At 43.5% G+C, this 21,230-nt stretch overlaps 1 long non-coding RNA gene across 3 annotated transcripts; it reads left to right on the forward strand.

The window, feature by feature from the left end:
- Positions 1-7,253: 7,253 nt before the first annotated feature.
- On the forward strand, positions 7,254-19,506 carry LOC309341309. Of its 3 annotated transcripts, XR_014156192.1 has the most exons (6): positions 7,254-7,382; positions 9,904-10,733; positions 11,941-12,130; positions 14,383-14,498; positions 17,296-17,486; positions 18,945-19,506. It is a non-coding gene; the product is annotated as an uncharacterized lncRNA (long non-coding RNA). The 3 variants fall into 3 exon arrangements; XR_014156193.1 differs by lacking the exon at positions 17,296-17,486 and having other exon boundaries at positions 18,945-19,505; XR_014156194.1 differs by lacking the exon at positions 17,296-17,486 and having other exon boundaries at positions 11,941-12,039; positions 18,945-19,504.
- Positions 19,507-21,230: the final 1,724 nt, after the last annotated feature.

Genomic DNA, 21,230 nt, shown 5'->3' on the forward strand with positions numbered 1-21,230 from the left:
ATGATTCTATGAGTTGCCAGTTCATTTCCAGACCCAATTCAAGTTGCTCACATTGGTATTTAAAGCCCTGAATGACTTAGGCCCCAGATATCTCAAAAGCTACCTCCTTCCCTGCATATTCTCTTGGAAAGGGGCAAAACTGGGCTTTATTTCACCCAGATCAAAGACCCAGTTTGGCACACACCCACACCCCACACATTTGTGTACACACACAGGCTGGGAGCCTCAATGGTGCCTCTCTGGAGGCTTCACCTGGGACAAACAACCTGGCCAGCCCTCCCATAGCTATGGCCTGTCTTGGATGCTAGGATTGGGAGACAAGCCCCCAGTTTCTACACAACTATTTAGCCTGCAAGAATCTAGAGAGTTTACCTGAATTAGCTGTCACATAGAATATAAGAAGAGCTTGTTGGATCAGGCCAATGGATCCTTGTTCCCACAGTGGCCAACCAGATGCCTATGGGAAGCCCACAAAAAGGATTTGAGTCCAACAGCAACTGGAATTCAGAGGCATATTGCCTCCAATAGTGGAGGTAGATACATAACCATTTGGCCAGTAGCCACTGATAATCTCCATAAGCACCACAAATGGTGTCATTTCTATCAGGATGTTCTTACATAATCACACTGCTATATCTAAAAATCAGGTGAACTTTTCCAAGCACTTTTTTTTTTTGGTAGAGTGTGTGAGTAAGACAGAGAGTGAAAGACAGAGAGTTCGTGTCTGTGGTCCCATGTGAAGAAGGCAGTCAGATAGCTGAATTGCATTTTTTTGAAAACTAGAAAACAGCCTGTTTTCACTCCCCTCAATGAATGAGTGTTGTTTGTCACAGTGTTAAAAGGTCAACACAGCCAATAAATACCCCTGAGTGCTACCACTATGTTCCTTTGTGATCATGAGGGACAATTTAGAAAATGCATGAATAGCTGGAGAGCTCTCTCAGGGTCAATGGAAGATGTTGTCTAGGGAAGAAAACCAAAAGGAATTGCACTGAATAAATCCCATGCATATTGAACTCTGAGGAACACTTTGCAAGCACCCTGCCTGTCCATGGTGCTTGCATCAATTTCTATGGTAGAAAGCAAATGGACTATAACCCAAACACCCTTGTGGAAGGGGCATAACATATCCCTCCATCCCTGATGCTGTGAGTATTGGTGTCCGTTGAAGTGTCAGGTCCCGCCCCCCACCAGCCCCACTTCCAAGCTTATTCTTGTTGGCAAACCCTTCACCCACCTGCCTCACAAGTCAATGACGCTCATTGTCTTCTAGGAAAGACAATTGTCATAAGCCACAGATATACTAATGTATATCTGCCATACTTTCTTTTTTTTAAAAAAAAAATATTTTTATTAGTTTTACAGAATAATAAAGAACAAAGAATAAAATACAAAAGTTTCATAAATCATATTTCTTTTACAGAATCTTTTGGACTTCCCCACATCTTCCCGAATCTGCATTATTTATAATACTAACTTCAGCATTTTGTTATCTTATTTCGTCGCTTATTGTATCTTTCATTTTGTCATATTACCCATTTCAATATATTTGTAACCCAATATTCATAATACAAAGTCTTCAGCTATTTATTATCTTATTTCATTACTTATTGTATCTTTCAGTTCATTATTGTATCTTTCAATTCATTACTTATTGTATCTTTCAATTTCATGTTACCAAAGTCAAAGTTATTGTAACCATGGTCTTATATATTATAATTAAAACATAATGCAATAAAATTTTTTCTTAATTTCACCTCTCTTTTCTTGTGCCTTAATTTTCATTTCACCTAATTACCATTGCTGGGGCTAATATTTCCTAAAAAGTGCATTTTCTTAACATTCATACAGCTTATAATATTTTTGTAAATAGTCCTTAAATTTTTTCCAGTCCTCTTCCATTTTTTCTTCTCCCAAGTCTCGGATTCTGCCAGTCATTTCCGCCAGTTCCATATAGTCCATCAACTGCGTCTGCCATTCCTCCAGTGTGGGTAAATCTTGTGTCTTCCAACACTTTGCGATGAGAATTCTTGCTGCTGTTGTAGCATACATAAAAAAAGTTCTATCCTTCTTTAACACATTCTGGTCTACAATGCCCAGAAGGAAGGCCTCCGGTTTCTTAGGCAAGGTATATCTAAATACCTTTTTTAACTCATTATAGATCATTTCCCAAAAGGCCTTCACTTTCGGACATGTCCACCAGAGATGAAAGAACGTCCCTTCCGCCTCTTTACACTTCCAGCATTTATTATCAGACAGGTGATATATCTTAGCCAGCTTGACTGGGGTCATGTACCACCGGTATATCATTTTCATAATATTTTCTTTCAGGGCACTACATGCCGTGAATTTCAATCCGGTGGTCCATAACCTTTCCCAGTCCTCAAACATAATGTTATGTCCAATATCCTGTGCCCACTTTATCATGGCGGATTTGACTGTCTCATCCTGTGTATTCCATTTAAGCAGCAAGTTATACATTCTTGATAGTAATTTGTCTTTAGGTTCTAACAATTCTGTCTCTAATTTCGATTTTTCCACCTGAAACCCAACCTTTTTATCTGTTTTGAAAACTTCCCGAATTTGAGCATAATGCAACCAATCTCGCACCTTGCTTTTTACATTTTCAAAACTCTGCAGCTTCCAATTGTCACCATCTTTTTCAATTAATTCCCAATATTTTGGCCAGTAGGCCTCCATGTTAAGTCTCTTACGTGCCTTGGCCTCTGCCGGTGAAAGCCACCTTGGTGTTTTGCTCTCCAATAAGTCTTTATATTTTGTCCAGACCATAAAAATTGCTCTTCTAACAATATGATTTTTGAACATTTTATGAACTTTAACCTTGTCGTACCACAAATACGCATGCCACCCAAAAGCGTTATCAAACCCTTCCAGATCTAGGACATCAGTGTTCTCTAACAAAAGCCAATCTTTCATCCAGCAGAAGGCTGTAGATTCATAATATAACCTCAAGTCTGGCAGGGCAAATCCCCCCCTTTCTTTCGCATCTGTTAGTATTTTAAACTTAATTCGGGGCTTTTTGCCCTGCCAAACGAACTTAGAGATATCCTTCTGCCACTTTCCAAAACATACCACTTTGTCCACAATCTGCAGGGTCTGAAACAAGAATAACATTTTCGGCAAAACATTCATCTTTATAGCTGCTATTCGGCCTAACAAGGAAAGTTTTAGTCTTGTCCAAGTTTCCAAATCCCTTTTGATTTCTGACCAACATTTCTCATAGTTGTCCTTAAACAAATTCAAGTTTTTAGAAGTCAGGTACACCCCTAGGTATTTTACCTTTTTAACCACATTTAATCCTGTCTCTTTCAAAAACTCATCTGCTTCTGTAGACGTTAGGTTCTTTGCTAAGACCTTAGTCTTTTGCTTGTTCAACTTAAATCCCGCCACCCGACCATAATCGGAAATTAAATCCAAAACTCTTTTTGTACTAGAAACTGGCTCCTGTAATGTTAATACCAAATCATCTGCAAACGCTTTCAGTTTGTATTGTTTCACTCCGACCTCAATGCCCCGAACTGACCGGTCCCTTCTGATCATATTCAAAAGCACCTCCAGGACCGAGATAAACAATAATGGGGATAGAGGGCACCCTTGTCGTGTCCCTTTTTCAATATTGAATTCCTCCGTCACCACATTGTTTACTATCAATTTAGCTTTTTGATCTGAATATATTGCATCTATACCATTTTCAAACTATATCTGCCATACTTTCATCTGAGAAATGTCAAACATATGGTAGCTGGTGATTGTATTTACTCAATGCATAAATTCATTTGTGGCATTTAAAATAAAAATACAGCACCCACTGCAATGTCGTATCTACTGCATAATTTTATAGTCTCCCCAGAACACGTTTCCAAATAAACATATGTGGTAATTTAACGCCGCTGCCCCCCCCCACTGTACGACAGTGGGGTGCAGAAACCAGGCCTGTTTCAAAAATCGAATCCCAATCTGTTTTTCTTCCTGGGCAGAGGGGAAAAGAAAGGCGCTTCTTCAAGCAACAGCCAATAAAACCTTCTGGCTTTAGAAACATTGTACCAATGTCACAAATGTGGGAGCGTATTTGTTCATTCCAGCACGAACTGGCTCTGTGGCAGTCCAGCCATCACGAAACAGTTGGAACGGACAAGCTGGCTGGGATCTTAATTGGGGCTCTGAACTCTTCCAGCCACCAACACCCCAATGCACCAGATTACTTAACCCAGTTATACTGTAAACAGAGGAGACAGAAGTGCATGAGGGATTAGGCTCCAGTGAGCTTCTAGCCACAACGCAGCAACTCTGCCCCTTCAGTAAATGTTTGGATGGCTCCAGGTTTTCAAAGCAGTGGACAATGCAGGCCACTGGGGCAGAGAGGACGTCTCTTTGATGCTGTGCTAACAGGGTAGCCTTGATGCCGCTCAATCTAATCCATTTTGATTAATGCCGCCAAATGAGTTTTCCTGACATCTGTGGTTCCCCACCCAAACCCCATGGGAGGGGGATGATTGAGGAGGGCGGGTTATGATCCCATCACAGCAAACACCTCCAAGACTGCTACAGCGAAGAGTTAATAGCTTCCCCAAACAAATAAGATGAGACCCCCTTACTCTTCCCCCCTCCTTTAATTAACTCCTCCCTGGGTTGCTTCTGGTCCCATTTGCACCCCTCTGTTCCAAAACAAAAGAAGGGCTCTCTGTCTGGCTTGGGCTTACGTAACCATGCTCCTCCGTGCAAGGCAGGTCACAGCTTTCTCACACTGGCTGAGAGTATTTGGAGAATGACTGATCTGAACATTGGAAAAAAACCACCATGCCTTTTGGTCCATTTTGCAAGTAAGTGGCCACTCGGACAGGCAGTGGCTAGGAAAAGTCTGAACATAGGAAACACAGGAACACAGGAAACTGCCTTATACCGATTCAAACCTTTGATGCATCTAGCTCAGAACTGCTGACATTAACTGGTAGTCGCTCTCCAGTCAGCCCTATCTGGAGATACCACGGATTGAACCTGGAATCCTCTGCAGGCTGTGCTCTGAGCTATGACCCTTCCGGGTTCCCCAAAATGTTAGGCAGAGCTCCTTCCATGTGATCCTTTTTTAAGCAGAAGACTTCAGGGGTTAAATTTGCGCCTTCAGCATGCATCCACGCAAAGCATATTCTCTGGCACTGAACTAACCCTAACACAGACTGCAGCTCAGTTCAGTCACGAGTGAGCTTGCCTATGTTTCAGTTGGTAGAGCACATGTTATATTTACAACATGAATGCCACCCAAATGGGCATTGTGTATGTTTTGTAAAAACATTTGTTTGGTTGGTTTATTATTCCATTTATATCCCTCCATTTATATTCCACTAATATCCTGCCATATGTTGCCCTCCCCCTCTTATCCTGTGAGCTAGGTCACACTTAAAGACAGGAATTGGCCCAAGGTAGGTGAGCTTCACTGCTGCATGGGCAATTGAACCCTAATCTTCAGCCAGCTGCATCCACCAGCACTGCCACAGGAACAAACAGGTAGCTTTTACTATTACCGTACCTCTGCTGTCTGTGGAGTCCAATCCACCAGTTCCACTGGTGCTAAGTACTTAAAGGCCTTGGGCCATTGGCTCATGGCAATATTGGCTTAAACACTGCAGATGCGAATTTCTATGTACAGATGTCTCAGAGCAATTTTAAGACAGTGGGTGGCTGACTTCTCCCCAGAAATCTGTTTTGCAATATGCCCAGCTGCACTGAAAAGACCCGACGTGTGGGTCCTGCTAACAATGTCCATGACCCCTTGGCCTGACAGGAACCAGAATTTTTGAAATCTACATTTGGCAACCTTATACAGGAACAGTTGTGGAGACAGAAGAGGATGGGATATAAAATGTAAAGAGATGGAGTATGGGGAGAATTGAACCACAACTCAGTGATGGAACAAATGCTCTGCATGCAGAACTCCCTCAATGCAATCTTTGGTATCCCAAGTTTAATGGATCCCATAGAATCATAGAGTTGGAAGGCACCACAAGGGAATCTAAACCAAAGCATCCCTGACTGGTGGTCATCCACCTGTCAGAAAATCCTTCCTGGTGTTTAGTCAGAGGGTCATACAAAATACCGTATTTTTCGCCCTATAGGACGCACTTTTCCCCCTCCAAAAATGAAGGGGAAATGTGTGTGCGTCCTATGGGGCGAATGCAGGCTTTCGTTGAAGCCTGGAGAGCCCCAGCGCCAGCCCCACAAGGTCGGGGGACAGCGGGGAGGCGGAACGCTGCCATCCCGCTGTCTCCCGACATGGTTTGGAGGCTGACGGCGGGGCTTCTCCCCGCTGCCTGCTTCTCCCCGCTGCCTGCCCCGCAACCTCCAGGGACAGCTGGGAGGCGCAGCGCGTCTTCCCACTGTCCCCGGACCTGGTCTGAAGGCGGGCGGTGGGGAGAAGAGCGCTTCTCCCCCCGCTGCCGGCCCCACAAGCGCATTGGGGGGGGAATAATTTTTTTTCTTTATTTCCCCCCCAAAAAACTTGGTGTATCCTATGGGCCGGTGCGTCCTATGGGGCGAAAAATACGGTAACTCTGCCTGAAAGAGCTGCCAGTCAGAGAGCTTAGCACAAGATGGACAATTGGCCTGGCTGGGTGTAAAGTAGCTTCTCATGTTCCTAATTTTAAAAAGCAAGAGAAGTAAATGGGGCAGGGGTGAAACCTTGAGCCCTGCATGGCAGGAAGATAGCCTAGATGACCCTCAGAGTCCCTTCCAACTCTGCAGTTCTCTGACTCTAGGATTCTTCCATTGCAGCCTACTCTCTTCCCCACTGCATTCTTCGAATCTTAAAATCCATATAGAATAGGACTCACAATAAATGCTTGTCAGGAGAATGCATCCCTTTTGGAAGTGGAATTATTGAGTCCATGAACCCTGCTTGGAGAGACAGCCATTCAATTATAAAGTCTGCACAACCACCAGCAGCACACTTCATTCTCTCCCTTAACATGTAAGAGCTTTATTTACAAACTGCTTTTAAAAAAAGAACCACTGAAAAGCCCCAGAGAAACCAGGGATTTATTTCTCCCCCTAACAAATGTAGAAGAACCAGTTATAAAACTTGCCAGTCACCTTATTGTGCTTCTAGTAAAGCACTTGCTATTTTTATTACTTCCTGTGATAAGCCTGCCAAGCTGGCCTGACCAGGCCACTAATGTGGCCCCAGGTTTCTCTGCCAGAGCCAGAGAAGAGAATCAACAAGTGAGAGCTGCAGGACTTTCGGTGATCTCAGAGGATTGTATTGTTCAACCATCATAATAGCACAATGCAGCTCTCCAAAGAGCTTTGAGCACAATTGCAACATTAAGTGCGTTCATAAGTCATGATGGGATACATCTTCTCTTCCGGGGGTGAGGAACCTTCATTTTGGGGTGTAAAGCCTTGCATTCTTTTAGAGGTAGGTAAAGGTAAAGGCAAAGGACCCCTGGATGGTTAAGTCCGGTCAAAGGCAACTATGGGGTGCGGCACTTTGCGGTGCTCATCTTGCTTCAGGCCGAGGGAGCTGGCATTTGTCCACAGATAGCTTTCCGGGTCATGTGACCAGCATGACTAAACTGCTACTAGCGCAACAGGACACCGTGACAAGTGCCAGAGTGCACGGAAATTTACCTTACAGCCGCAGTGGTACCTATTTATCTACTTGCACTGGTATGCTTTTAAACTGCTAGGATGGCAGGAGCTGGGACACAGCAATGGGAGCTCACCCGGTCGTACGGATTCAAACTGCCAACCTTCCAATCGGGAAGCCCAAGAGGCTCTGTGGTTTAAACCACTGCGCCACCTGCATTTGGGGGCTACATGCAAGTGAGCCCACCTACCCACCACTTTCTGCTATCCCTTCACTCTCCCTCCTCCAATACAGAAATTCAGATGGCTTTAAATTACTTGGCAGTAGTGCCAGCTTGGCCCTGTGACCATGGATGCCTGGGGCCATGGGTGCCATGCAGCATGCATGGCCCTGGCACTGAAATTTGTGGGTGCCCAGCCCCTTCCTAGGGAATTTTGTGGGTGCTCGAGGACCCCAGGGAGTTGGCACCTATGTTACTTGGCAACAGCATGACCACAGATGTTCTCAGCCAATTCCCAGCTGCAATTTGGGAGAAGGGTTCAAGGCATGCTTTGAGAGCCACGGTGGTGTAACAGTTAAAGTGTATTGAACTAGGTGCCTGGGACCCCAGGGTTCAAATCTCTACTCAGCTATGGAGCTCACTGGGTGACCTTGGGCCAGTCACCACATCTCAGCCTAACCATCCCCACAGCGTTGTTATTATTATGAGGATAAAATAGGGTGGCAGGGAGAATGGCATACAAAGTTTTGAGCTCCTTGGAGGAAAAGTAGACTACAAATGTAATAAAAAAATATATGAAATGCTTTGCATGCATGAAACCTCTGGTATTTCTAATTAATATGTATTTTCTGGCAGAACTGGGAAAGACCTCGGCCTGAGACTCTGGCTAGCTGCTTCCAGTCAGCTCCGTCAGTAGAGCATGGGACTCTTAGTCTCAGGGTTTTGGGTTCGAGTTCCACATTGGGCAAAAGATATCAGCATTGCAGGGAGTTGGACTAGAAGATCCTCGTGGTCCCTTCCCACTCTACACTTCCATGATTCTGTTGATAGGCAATGAGCTCGATGGGTCAGTGCTCTGGGCTCGGTAGATGAAGGCTTGCTTTCTTCCACATCCTGGATCGCACAGCCACTGCCTCCAACATGCTGTCTTTTAACTCTTACTGGCTGCTTATGCTGGTTTTTCAAATATTAAAGTGAGGATGGGGCATTCAAGCCTATCTTGACATTAAGTTTTATGTATATCTAATAATGGGACGTGGGTGGCACTGTAGGTTAAACCACAGAGCCTAGGACTTGCAGATCAGAAGGCTGGCGGTTCGAATCCCCGTGACGGGGTGAGCTCCCGTTGCTCGGTCCCTGCTCCTGCCAACCTAGCAGTTCAAAAGCATGTCAAAGTGCAAGTAGATCAATAGGTACCACTCCAGCAGGAAGGTAAACGGCATTTCCGTGCACTGCTCTGGTTCACCAGAAGTGGCTTCGTCATGCTGGCCACATGACCTGGAAGCTGCACGCCGGCTCCCTCGGCCAATAAAGCGAGATGAGCGCCGCAACCCCAGAGTTGGCCACGACTGGACCTAATGATCAGGGGTCCCTTTACCTTTACCTTTATATATAATAATAATAATAATAATAATAATAATAATAATAATAATACCTGTTGCCCTGTGTGTTAGGCATGCTGGTATGCTACTTTAGAAAGAAAAACAGTGTTTTATACTGATATCAGATGCTATTCTCTCACTATTACTATGCAGATCCATTTGTCCTAGCCTTAGTTTTACAGACGTCTCAAGGACCTACAGAACAGGGCAGTTAAATTCACTGAATATGCTGCAATTCCAACCAGGATGAAGATATGCTGTTTACTGTGCATTTATAAATGTTTGTACTTAATTGCATTTGTGGTGGCACCACCTTGTATAAAAGAAAGGTACTTTGGAAAGCCACTGGTAGCTGATATAGTTATTGATTCTCAGGGAAACAGAATGTGTTTCGATCTGTCAAACCTGCAATCTTCATTGTGAATATTGATCCTCCTCTGCAGCAGTCTCATCTAATGCTTTGCACTGAAACATTGGTTCCCATTACTCAGGATAAGTGCCAGAAACACTTTCTTCAAAAAACCCCCTAAGCTGAGCACATTTGCAAGGAGGAATGAGGCACTGGGGACTCAAAGCTAGAGGTGGCCTTCTAAGTTGAAGCCCGCTGCCTTCAGCACCCCACAAAATCAACCTACTTTGATGCATACACAGTAAGTGGATATTACCTTCTAACATATATTTTACTCTCATTTTTCTCCCAGTCCTACTCACACCAGCCGGCTTTTCCACTAGAGCAATATCCCACACTTTGTACCTCCAACTTCAGCCATGGAGCTCACTGTGTGAACCTGTGCAGCCACTGGTTCTCAGCCTAACTTACCCCGCAGCCCCAGATAAATAGAGCATTGGGGAAAGGAAATTGGAAGGGTTTTCTAAACTAAACTCTGCCAGTGCTGTTCCAAACCTTACTGCCCCCTCCCTACGGAGTCTTTTGGAGTCATCGGTCAGTAGCTGGACATCTCCACTAAATCCAAGAGCATGGCAATAATTTCTAATGACTTTCAACAATGACATCAGCCTGCGTGGAAATTGCTCAGGAAGGAGAAAGAGGTCATTGGCGGGAATGTAGGAAGTGATCTTATACTAGGCTAGACTATTTGTCCATCTAATACTTGTTTAGTCCTTCAACGTGCACTGTGTGTACTCTACCATCGTGGAGGAAAACATGAAGACTGAGATGATACAACATAACTATAGAGATGATTTGGGACAGTTTCTTGAAGGATGTGTCATTCTTGAAATTGGACTTTTGATATAGCACACCCAACCCTGCTTTGAGCATTCGGTAGCTGACACCCACTGGCCCCTTCTAAACCCGTTACATCACAAAAATTCCCATCGATACTAATAAGGCTACATGCCAGTATGTGTCTCTATTTGCCAGCATCAGAGCCTTGTCTCAGAAGGGGACAAATTGACTTGAATGTCAAGGTTTATTATCTTCATAGGAGCAAAATACTTGCAACAAAAAAGAGCTGTTCTAGATGGACCTCCTCCATGCCAGCAATGAGAAGTGAACAATTCCAACCCAGTGAGTCATTTTTCCTCCCCTTTCAAATACAAAGGGATATTTTTAAAGCAGTTTCACCCCAGATTAATGCCAAAAAAATGCCTTGCCTAGGAACTGTGAGGAAGCCTATATTCTCAAGATGCCCTGACTTCAGCAGCTGTTAGTGCCTTTGCTAAAATTCTAATTATTTACATAGCGCCAACTGTAGTCATGACATTTTGCAGAGGATAAGACGACAGGGCTCTGCCCCAAGAAGCTTACAACATAACATTCAAACACAGGGCTGACAACGGAGGGAGGGAAAGCAGGGCTAAACTGGGACGCATTATGCAGTTGTTGCAGCTGCACATGCTGCAACTGAAATCTAAGCCAACCTTTGCACTGGGCTGGGTAGGGGGGTTGGACTAGGCAAAGGTGTCCCTCTGCCCAGCGCTGCTGGCCAGTGCTTGTCTCTGCCAGCATGAAGCGTCCCATTCTGCCCACCTTGGGGTCCCTTCCAGCTCCACAATTCTATGATTCTATGTGATCTGGTTACCTGGCGGAACTTACACTAGCAGTAAGGGTCATGTAAGTCAAATTGTACAGTATATTAAAAGCTTTTTGTTGTCCCTCTGCCAGGCTCAGCTGGCAGCAGCCCCACTCCTGAAAGGGGATTTAAATGGGATAACTTATGCCAAAGGAAGATCTAGGGAAATGCAAAGCTTATACTGGCTTTACTTAACTCGACATTAATTTCCACCGGCTTCCTATAGTTAGGATTGCTCTGTACATTTGTAGCCAATACAGCAGTTCAGGGTTTTGTTTTTCGTTGTTTTAAACTGCCCTCTGGTTTAGTAACAGAGTTTGTAGTCTGTGGTGTGCAGCTTAATTTTTAATTCCTTTCCATTTGTTGCAATGTGCCATGTTAATTGTTTGTGCAAGATCAACTTGCATTCAGTGGTGATGAGTAATGGCTGTAGATTAATACTCAGCTGCAAATATGTTCAGTTGCAAAAAGAAAAAGAAAAAAGGAAGCCACTGTTGTTTTCAGAAAATCTCTCTCCCTTCTTGCCAAATGGTTTTGAGGTGACATATTGAAGGGAGTCAGGACACATTTCTTTTCTGATGCACAGTGATGAAAATAAATGCCATTCACATCCTATGAAGCACTACGATTTCACCGCACCAAGGAATAAGAATGCATGGAAAATTCAACTGAAATTTAAAAATACTGTTCAATTTCTTGCAGAAAAGCTACCTGAAATCCTGAAGTGCGAGCTTTTCTCTGAAAGAAGTCTGAAATGCAGTTTTCAGTCTGAGATACTGTTACCACCATGTTATATTGATGGTACCTACAGATCCTTTTAATTAAAAGCCTTGGGTTCATGCTACAAATCTTTAGCGTCTACAGATGATAAAGATCCAGTATTCACAATCAGGTGAATATCTCTTAGACCAACCAAAATGTCCCAAAATAGCGAGAAAGCATTTGAATTTTTCCAGAACTTTCCCTCAGGCTAGATGTAAAACAAAGCAGGGGTAGACGAGTTAGGAGGAGGAGTTAAACTACTCTGAGAAGAATGGGAGCCTTCTAACAACTCTCAGCACCCTTAACAAACCACAGCTCCCAGAATTCTTTGTGGGAAGTCATGACTATATCATAGTGCTTTACATGTATGGCATTGAATATAGCCTTAATGTCAAAGTCATGGAGTCTACACTACAGTCTTAAGATGGCATATGGGAGGAGATAAAAGACTTAAATAGTTTTGGCTCCACTTGGGAGGTAGGCAGGTTCTGGAGAAGTTAAAAGCTTGTTTCTTCATAGGTTTCATTTGGATGTCACAGAAAACCAAACTACAGTTTATTCAAGGACAAGGTGTTGGCTCCCAGAAAGGATTTCACACCCACTTTGCTTCTCCTTGGTCCTTTTAGCACAGTGTGGCAATGCAGCTAAACCAAAATTTCAACAGGATCATAGTTAAGAACTCTCCTTAACCACAACCTGTAACCAGAGGAAAAACCTTGGCTACCATGATGTGCAAACCAGGGTCAAATTTTGCAATGTTTTGGTTTGTCCTAATGGCCTGACAGTGGATTTTGGATTTACTTATCATGAACCATCACAGCTTACTTTGCCTAACACACCCTTTAATCCTTCTTTTACACTCAAGTCTTCCTACTCTTTCAGTGTGATGATCAATGGTGCTGATTGCTGGGTTAGTAGAATATAGTTTATGCTGCTGATGCAACTTCATAAGAGAAGGGATTGGGTATTCCTAAGGACAAAACCCCAAGATAGGGCATCGCTAAAAAAGGAGCCACCGTCCCACATAAAATCAGCCAGAAGGAAATGTCAGCATCTTGAATGGAAACCAAAAGTGAAGCCACAGTACATGGGCATCTGGAAATGGACTGAATGCTAGTTTAATCACTTCTTGTGCCAACCAATTTGCAAAACAGAGGGTGGAAGATCTGGTTTACCAACTGGGAGGAAAAGTGCAGTGAACATTTACATAGTTTTATCTGGGGGGGGGGGGTTATCTGTTGGTTTGAAGCACCTGCAGTCTCAAAGTATAAGGCTCTTAACTAGAGTGTTGCATCTTGACAAAGACATAATTAACATACTGCCAGGGTGGTTCTCTCCCCACCCCCCTTGCGAAGTTGTATTCTTGTGAACTAGAATAAAGTTCAATGGAAAATCTTGGCATATGCTTTATTTTAAAAATGTGCTTCCTGGTTGCTAGGCAACGGAAACGTAAAATTATTTTTGAAAAATTGAAACATGCTGTCTTGTTAATTGGGAACATAAGCTGCCCGGAAAGTGCAGTTTTGGATGTGATGCTTCCTGTGTCATTTGCATGCAATTCTTTTTTCCTGGCTGTGTTTTCTTCTGACCTCTAGTGGTACAAATAACAATTGCAGCATCAAATGCCCAGTTTTTAGGATCTCTTTACCTTTACCTGTGTCAAATTACTCACACTTAAAAAGCGGTATGTGTGCTTAACCTGGTGGTGTTTATTAGTGGGGTGGGGCTATTAATCTGCATGGATCCCAATCCAAAACTTGCTCTCAGGTCAAATTGGGGTCCTGCACTCAGAACAGCCCCCTGGCTGCTCTTTGCCCCTGAAAGTGCTGTTTGCAGTAAAACAGCACTTTGTAGAGCTATTTATATTAAACAGAGGCAAGAAAACCAGTACTATGCTGGACCCTGATTCAGATGAGGAGCAGATTCTGAATTGGATCCTATTTTTCTTCAAAATAAATGCTGCCAGGTTAAGCACACTTAAACAACCAACCAACCACAGAAAACATGAATAATGGTCACGTGTAGTTTTGCCCATTAAAACTGTGGCCTTTATTATTTATCTGTGAATTTACAGCTTGAGTTCGGGAACACTTTGGCAGCAATCCAGAAAGACACCAGGAGCATGGCCTCTTCATTTGGGTACTCACTGTCAGATGCGAAGGGTTGAGATGATGACTCAGAAGATGTAGCCACAACAAGAACACTTTTAGCTGGTTGGGTGTGTGGGTAGTGATTTGAACGAGGGAGCATCCTGCCTTTTACATCAACCGAGGCATATTTAGTAGGACTAGGCAACAATTTGACAGGGTGTCATTCAAGGACTGAAAACTGGGGATTGTTATTTATTAATATACCACTGTTACTCTATTTGGATTTTCTCAGCCACCAAAATATCTTGGGCTGCCTCCAGCACAGCAACTCCTATGCAGCTACCATGCAATTTTAGATGATGAAGAGAAGGTAGAATGTGTTCCACTAAGAGGGGAAGATGAGTAACGGTAGGTCTGTTGTTTTTAAAGAAAAGATTGCCTGTTGTTGTTGTTGTTGTTGTTGTTGTTGTTGTTGTTGTTGTTGTTGTTCACTATCACCAATTTTATTGATTGATTGATTGTTACATACATACCCTACCTTTCTCCAAGGAGCTCAAGGTAGCATACACATGATTCTCCCTCTTCCCTTTTTAGCCTCACAACAACCCTGTGAGGTAGGATAGAATGAGAGACAGTGACTGGCCCATGGTCAGCCAGTGAGCTTCATGGCCCAGTAGAGCAGGCATAGGAAACTTGGCCCTCCAGACATTTTGGGACTACAACTCCCATCATCCCTAGCTAACAGGATAAGTGGTCAGGGGTGATGGGAATTATAGTCTCAAAACATCTGGAGGTCCTAGTTTGTCTATGCCTGAAGAGATTTGAACCCCAGTCTCCCATGTCCTGGTCTGTTACTCTTACTAACTATCTAAAGGGTAATAACAGCAGGGGTTTTAATGAGATCAAAAGCAAATATTCTTGCTTTGATAATAAGTAAACTTTCCAAAGCCTGAACATTGAAGAACTCTGGATACGTTTCCATGGGATATCACAGTTCAGGGGGACTAACTATTCCTCTTGAGCACATCACAGTTTATGGTAGATATTGACCCACTACTTTTCCAGGGCAATATATGAAGCTCAGTGTGACCTGCTGAGCCTTGCTACTGCCAAAGGCCACCAAATAAATATGTCGCAGAACAGGGCTGCCATTTTGAATGAAATATTGAGCAGACCAAGGTAAGCCCCACCCCACATAATCGATCACAAGATGTGGCACATGCACACCATTTGAATGGCAATGCCCACCGACTTTGGGCAAGCCTGGCCCCCTCAAATATTTTATGGGGAGGGGGGCAAAGGGACCTCAGCCCTTAAGAGCTGGCTCCTATGTTACAGAATGTTTCTCTGAAATTGCAGATTGCAGAAAAAGATCATTATTGGTAAAGAAGCCATATTTGGGGCAGCTTGCTCACCTTGACTGATCGTTTCATCACAGAACCTAAGCTTGAAATCCCCTGATCTGGAGAGATACCCTTCTCTCCATCTATCTGAATCAATGGTGTATCATTTGACAGAGGAACAAACCACTACATGTAAGCTGTGCTGTGTTGCTGCAAAAGATGATTAATCATCTCAGATACAAGCAAATTGGCTACATCTCTGTTAATTGGGCTGTGGCGTTTCTGTTGGCTACAAGTGGCAGAAAATGGATAAAATCTATGTCTTGATTCAACATAGGCTCTCACCCGAACACATATTTACACGGTTCATTATCCTGAGATAATAGGCCCCTTAACTCACTTCAGTCTCTGATCTGTTTACACAACCTGCAGGTTAATCAAAAGCTGAAGGAAGTAGAAGGGAAGGGAAGGAAGGCCTGGATAATGAGATGTCCTTGACTTCCCTGGTACCGCAAAAATGCCTTGGTCATCATCTCAGGCATTATTTAGATTTATAGTTCATCAGACCCAAAGGGGTCAATGCAAGTAACATTATTTAGAGAGAGAAAGAAAATGGTGTGATTTCATGTGCAGATGAGACAATAAAAGAAACCTTAGATTGGTCCTGAACATTGGGTATAAATGAACAGAGCAACACAGGAAACTGGCTGATTCAAAGTCAAATAATTGGGTCCTTCTAGCTCAGTGATGACTAGCACTGACTGACAGAGGCTCTCCAAGATTTGAAGAAGGGGTTACTCTCTCTCAACCCTACCTGGAAATACCAGGGATTGAACCTGAGACTTGAACCTGTGTGTAAAGCAGATGCTCAACCACGGAGCTATGGTTCTAAATATTAAACCTTGCAGAAGAAAAAGATGGACAGGAAAGACCCGTGTGATTACCACCCACCAACATGGTTGCTGCATTGATTTCACGTATCAGCCTCTCCAAATCTTAAGCTTTTCACTTGAGGCTAGAGTGGCCAGAAAGGGGACATGCATCACCAAAAGAAAGGACAAAAGAGGACAGGTGTTTCCATAAAATTTGCATATGCTAATTTATATGTATATATGCAAATGTAGAAATAATTACTAAAAAACAGAAAAACAATACATCTCACAATATCCAGAAGCTAATGGTAGATAGGCAGCCTCAAGGCCCCTCCTGCTTTCTCTTCTTAACGATGCTTAATCTTTAAGCTGGACTTGGACCAAAGAGCCCTTCAAACAGAAGGACCATCATCCTTCCAAGCTGAAGTCCTTTCCTGAATACCTTCCTTATTTATTTAGGATATTTATTGCCTGCTCTTCATCACAGAAGTAATCTGAGAGTGGGCTACAGCAGAAATGGCCAAGACAATTATGCCACCAATAAAAACTGCAAAATAATATGTGTGTATCTGAAGAAGTGTGCATGCAATTATGCCACCAAAAAAACTGCAAAATAATATGTGTGTATCTGAAGAAGTGTGCATGCACACAAAAGCTCATACCTAGAACTAACTTAGTTGGTCTTTAAGGTGCTACTGGAAGAAAATTTTTTTATTTTGTTTTGACTATGGCAGACCAACACGGCTACCCATCTGTAACTGCAAAATAATAAATAATAACCATGCACAATGCAGCCATCAGAATCAGCAGAACTCAGTAAGTCAAGAGGCTCACACAAAGGTCCAGGGAAACAGGAAATCATTCCTTAATGGAGGTATGTTGTCTATCTCCAACAGGAGAGAAACTTTTCTGCAGTGGCTCCCCCAGTCTAAATGTCCTCCCCAAAGAGATATGACATAACGGCTGACATTACCATTTTTCCTCCACCAGGTTAAGGCATTTCTATTTGCCCAGGCAAATGGGAGGGAATGAATCTTACTGTCCAAAGGCAAGAGGAACACCTCATTGCCATGCTCACTTTTGCATCTACCCCACCCACTCCTTACATGCAGCCCCCAGAAGGCTCCCACTGGGATATGCAGCCCTCAGACTGGCAAAGTGTTATCCACTGCTGCTTTAAGGTATCCTGAGAAACATTAGCCCTGAGAAACATTGGAAACTTGAGACAAAACAATTTCCTCTTAGCTCACAAAAAAATGAGACGCCAGCACTAACGCTTGCTAGCCTGTAACACTCTTCAGTATCTCTACTGCACTCAGTTTAAATTAAGCCCCCATTCAAAATATTTCCCTGTCACATTTGCCTGTAACACTAGTAACACTTGTTAGCATCTGTCTGTCCTGAGAGACATTGGAGTGCACCTCCAGGAGTGAAATCGAACCACTGTGTTAGCAGCACCAAAGTGACTTTCCTGGGATGCAAACCTGGAGAGCGTGTATGGTGGTTCTGGGCTGCCCAGACAACAAGACCGCTGTTGCAGATTTGGTCCAAAGGAAATCAGAGCAATATGTTTGGAACCAGCTTGGCTGTAGGAGTTGCTGGAAGGAAGGATACAAGGTGCTATCCAATTGTCTTAGGGGCTCCAGATTTGTGTAGCCTTTTCTTCTCTGGAAGATATCTTGCAAGGCAGCAGAGGTTTAGGATCAGAGTTTCCTTCTCTTAGATGGCTTCCTTCCCAGGTTGGCAAACCCCATCTGTCCCTTACTTCCCTCTACAGCACGTGTAGACACACTGTCTTATTGGCTGTTGGACCCACTATTGGTCTTGCCCGCTCTATCCACCGGAGACTATCTTCACATGCAGGGGAAGTCACTGAGGGTTTAAGACCCATTGGTTACCCTAGCAATTACCCTAGTAACAAACACTACAGCATTCCTAGCATCACATGGTGTATAACCTAGCCAAGAGCAACCACTTTTAAACTGGTTTGTTTTTAGTGCAGAAAGGTCCGTGCTTAGTGGTAGAGCATCTCCCTTGTATGCAGAAAGTCCCTGGTTCAATCCTCAGCATCTCCAGGTATCCTCAACCTAAACCCTGGAGAGCGGCTGCCAGTCAGTGTAGGTAATACTGAACTAGATGAGCCAATGGTCTGACTTGGTATAAAGCAGCTTCCTATGTTCCTAATTTGTCCACTGTGATCCATGAGACCTCAGCCATCATGGCAAACATTTTTGGGTTATTTTGTTGCCCGGTCACCACTAATCCATGTAGCCGTTCTGGTTTTCTGTTAACATTCATCTCTGAATTGGTCCATAAGAAGTTAATTTGACACCATCTGCCATTCTTCCTGGTGTCTTCTGTGCTGTGAGTAATTTAATTTGTTCTGTTCTCTGTTTCCCCCACATTTTTCAAAGCAAGCTATTTGTTCCAGAATTTCAAAGTGCAACAATGCATCTGTAACAATTTATAGAACTCTGCCATGCAAAACTGACCTTCTCAGAAGCTTCTATTGGAGTTACCCAATAATTCCCTCCCCTATGAAAATCAATTACTTTTGAAGTTACTTGTGCTTACTTCTGAAATTTAAACCAACCATCCCTTCAATTCATGTCATATAATAGATACCAAAATTATTGCAGGCATCAAACAAAGCCATTTCAGCCAGTAGCAGGAGAATGGCAAATGTTACAGAAAGAAGAAAGAGCACTGAAAAGTATTTCAAGAGCACTAAGCAAAATGTTTTAGAAGTTCCTACAAGGATGTATTTGGACAGAAGGCTTCCTGAGAACCCAGCAGATGCTGCTCTGAACTTCATAGGTTTGCATGCTGATACATACAACCTAGGAAGCTGTTGCACCCCCCACAGTGGCTTCTTAGCAGTTCCAGAATACACCTTTTGCCCTTTATAGCTCTCCACAGCCTTGTTGACATCCCTGGTCTTGGCCTTTGCTCTTTGTATCACCCTAAACTCACAAAGGTATTCTGATTTGTCTCAACGCTTTGTCAGGGGACGGGTAATAGTGCAGTGCTAAAGGGCGTGGAAAAAACATCCATGTTTGGTCTCTGCCATCTCCAGGTAGGGCTCGAAAACCACATTGATCAATGGTCTGATTCAGTATAAGGCAGCTTTCTATGTATTTTCCTAGGACTCCATCATTTCTCTCTTGCTGTCCACGATCCTCAGAACTCATTCCCCACAACACCTATCTGACAACACCTCTCTTTTACTTCAAATCCCTGATTAAGGCCCACCTTTTCTGTGAGGGTTTGACTTAAGATTATTATTATTATTATTATTATTAATCTTGCTGTGCTTCCGGAAGGAGCTCAGGGCAGCAAACAGTTCCACAATTTTAAAACGAAAACATTCTAGAACAGTTAAAACATTCAAAAAACAATGAAAGTTAAGAACAACCAAGAGCAGTCACAGTATAAAGCATTTTAAAAGGCATTGACTGCAGTAAAAAGTATTATTTCATCCTGTGATCCTGGAGCTGTACTCCAAATGCCTGGGTAAAAAACAGGAATGTTTTCAAATTCCTCCTGAGAGTTAATTATGATGGAGACAGACAGGCCACACTAGAGAGGGTCTTTCACAAATGGAGAGCCACCACTGAAAAGGCCCTGCTATAGGTCAGCTTCAACCAAAGAGCTCCCAGTGGCGGCGGCACCAACAAGGCCTCACCAGCCAATTGTAGGGTCTGAGGTGGCTGTATTAATCCTCAACTGCAACTGAAATTAAGCCTAGGTGTGTGCAAGTGCATCTGCTTGCAAATGACTACCTTGTGAGCACTGCCTCTATCTTCCCTCAGTTAGATACTAAACTGCCAGGGGATGGGAACTCCTTTTTTCCTTTAGTGACTCTACAGTGTAAAGTGCCATGCACAGTCATGGTGCAATACACAAACACAACATTTTAAACTGGGCTTCCCAAAGCGACTAAAATGACAAGAGAAAACACACATGCCCACAGTCACCATATTATGCTCACATAAGTCTCACAGGGGCCATGACATGTTAGATAGCTTGGAGAAACAGAAATTTCCTGAGTAGGGTACAAGGCTGGCAGAAAAGACAGGGACTCTGCCACAAGGTGGAGCTTCCACCACAATTCTGCAAAGTGGAGTGCATTCCAAAAGAGCAAAGTGTCTGCAGCATAGTCCACAGATCTTGCAACAGTTGTGGCTTCTTACCACTTCGTTAAGTCATGAGCTTTTGTGCGCACAGTGCGAAGAAGTTTTAAATTCAGGCACTATTTTTTCTCTGAGAGCTTGTGCAGTCTTCAGGGATGCTTTAATCACAGCGAAGGCCAACCAGGTCCTTCACTTAATGAGCATTTGTGACTTGCTTCAAACTCTGGTTAAGAATCCTGAGTAATATGGATGGATACTGGATAAAGCAGGGAACCTGGCTTGTTCACTGGGATGTGCCAACATATCCCTTAACCACAGTTATGGTGGGAGAAGAAATTCACACTGATGAGGGTCTGGATGGATGGTATGTCTGTGATCTTGCAGCTCTGGGTTCCATTGATGGAAGAAAGGTGGGATATAAATTTAAGAAAATAAATAAAAATATGTAGTGAAGGAAATCAGCCCTGAGTGCTCACTGGAAGGACAGATCCTGAAGCTGAAACTCCAATACTTTGGCCACCTCATGAGAAGAGAAGACTCCCTGGAAAAGACCCTGATGTTGGGAAAGATGGAGGGCACAAGGAGAAGGGGATGACAGAGGACGAGATGGTTGGATAGTGTTCTCGAAGCTACTAGCATGAGTTTGACCAAACTGCGGGAGGCAGTGGAAGACAGGAGTGCCTGGCGTACTCTGGTCCACGGGGTCACGAAGAGTCGGACACGACTAAACGACTAAACAACAAGTGAAGGAAACTCCTTCAAAACTTTGCCATCATCCCTTACCACTTATTA

The sequence above is a fragment of the Podarcis erhardii genome (assembly GCF_964252035.2).
Source record: "Podarcis erhardii genome assembly, chromosome: 4".
In the NCBI taxonomy this organism is placed as follows: Eukaryota; Metazoa; Chordata; class Lepidosauria; order Squamata; family Lacertidae; genus Podarcis; species Podarcis erhardii.